This window comes from Sinocyclocheilus grahami, unplaced genomic scaffold (genome assembly GCF_001515645.1).
Source record: "Sinocyclocheilus grahami isolate Dianchi unplaced genomic scaffold, SAMN03320097.WGS_v1.1 scaffold448.1, whole genome shotgun sequence".
In the NCBI taxonomy this organism is placed as follows: Eukaryota; Metazoa; Chordata; class Actinopteri; order Cypriniformes; family Cyprinidae; genus Sinocyclocheilus; species Sinocyclocheilus grahami.
In genome coordinates, this window is record NW_015505627.1 from 821,241 (window position 1) to 823,679 (window position 2,439).

The window sequence follows — 2,439 nt, forward strand, 5'->3', positions numbered from 1 at the left end:
TCCAAGTAAAGTCCCAAATCTTTGAGGTGCTCGTCAAGTCTCAAGTCTCTGAGGTGGAGTCCAAGTCATGTCTCAAGTCTTTGTTCTATTTTTAGCAATAGTTCTTACAGATAGTTAAAAGTGTATGAGGCTAAATCAGTTTTGAAATATTAAAACTAATTACTTATATGGAATGTCTTGTTCATTTATTCAAAACTGTCTAATGAAGCACACAGACTTTTATTGAATTGATTCATTTAATTTAATTTTAGCATGTTTTTAAACCTTTCATTTTATTTACCGGTATTTCACATTATTTCCGAATGTAGCAATAAAATGTGACTTGTACGCGATCTTTATTTTGCATTTTATAATAATTTTTTATTTATTTTTTATTATTATTTTATAGCATTTATTTTTGGCAAAACTAATTATGGTTAATTTCAACGGATATATTTACCACTATATTAATTCATGTTTAAATGCATTTATGTCGCTTCAGAACAACATTAAACAGTCTCTATAAATACCTACACATTTTTGTGGTTTTAGTCAGGGGCGTAAATTTAGTCAAACAGTAGGGGGGACAATAAACAAACATTTCTCAAGATAAATTTTTGAAGAGGACACAAATAATACAGCTAAAATTGTATTTGTAAGGATATGTATACACAGAGAAATGGCTTACTACTATTAGTGCAGCAGGGAGACCGTGCCAAATTAGACAACTTAAAGCTATTGTGGTCGCACCGTGACAGCGCTAGTGTCCGTTGTAGACATTACTATTGTAGACATTACTACTATAGACATTACTATTACTATCCAGTGTTGCCAAGCCCGCAGTTTTCACGTGGAGTTGGGCAACTTTATCACTGTTGCCTCTTATGTCCGCAGGTTGAAGCAACCCCAATAACGTGTATTTTAGCCCCCGGAACGCGATTTTTACCGGGGACCCCCTCAAAACGCGGATAGTTTGGGCTAGTTTTGAGTAGCATTTGGGCAGGTTTGGTTTTGAAAACCTGGCAACCCTGTCCCTCAAGCAGGTAACTTTATTATTGCAAACATAGCGGACTCATCGAAAAATACATTGGCATCATCTGTATTAAAGAGAAAATAATCACTTCATCCGATGTTTAAGTGAATAAAATAGTCTTGGAATTTCACAAATATTGACTTTGTTCTCTCTCACCAGACTTGTGTGTGTGTGTAGGTGATGTAAAAGAGGAAAGCAGGCATTTGGACCAAAGCACTGTGAGGCAAGGGAGGGGGAAACTCAAAATGTTTCTAAACTTAAAACGCATTTTTGCCCCGTTTGTGTTGTTTTACTACTTACACAATTATTTAAAGTATAAAACATTGTTATTTACAAAGCACAGCGTGGTTTTTAATCATATTTTTAAGGTGGGAAAACCCTCAGATGATTTTATAATTTCTCAGAAAAAATGCTGCACATTTCTTTGTCTTATTGAAATATGTCAAAAAACTATTTTTGAAACAAACCCCAAATCAAATAAATAAGAAAGAAATCTCTTTGTATAAACAGGGTGTCTGTGCTCTTTCTATTTAAAATTAGTGGCAACCGCTGCATTTTAATCACAGTCCAAACAAAGTAGTTTTTAATCTAAATTAGATAGCATAATTTCGAAATTTGAAGCAAAAGCAGAATGGTCTGACTTTAGTTTTGTGAAACTATACTAAATAAAACATCTGCATGAAACAAAAACAGCAGACGGACTGAATTAGAAAGTATATTCACTCTCTGACAGCAGGTGGCCCTTTGGATCACCAGCAATACAGCGTTTCCTTGGTTTCCGCTGTAAACACAGCTCCCCAGTGCTACTTTGTACTTTGTGATCAACAAACAAACTTAGGGCTGCACGATAAATCGCATGTGATTGTCATGTGCATCTCGTCAGTAAAGCCGGTTCTGTGATTAATAGTAAATCTCCATCACGTGCTTTCAAATGGAGCGGCATTTAATGCAAAGAGCCGTAGATCACTGCTATATCGCGTTCATAATCTCAGATGAGTCGCATTCGATTATGAACGCGATATTGTGTAGCTTGTCAGTGTAAGTGTTTTTATTTATGCCATTAATGTTTTTGTTAATACAGCATATAGCACTAGTCAACTAAATGAATGTAACATGGCAAAGAAGAATGCACTTTTGGAAGTTAAATATAAGGGAAATGTCATTTTGGAATTTCTGTGATTTAATGTGATATTGTTGTTCATGTATGTTCAAGATTAAATTTTCTTTTATTGTTGTAATTAATTTATAGCATTAACACGTTGACCCGTTGAATTCATTTTGGGAGCACCTGCATATAAGATTAGTATTGACCAAGTACAGAGGCTGTCATATGTGGATCAACTTACCATGTTGTGTGTTTTTAACAGTTTCAATATGAAAAATAACTTTTATGTTGATTCAATGGATTTATTGGGGGGGGGGGGGGG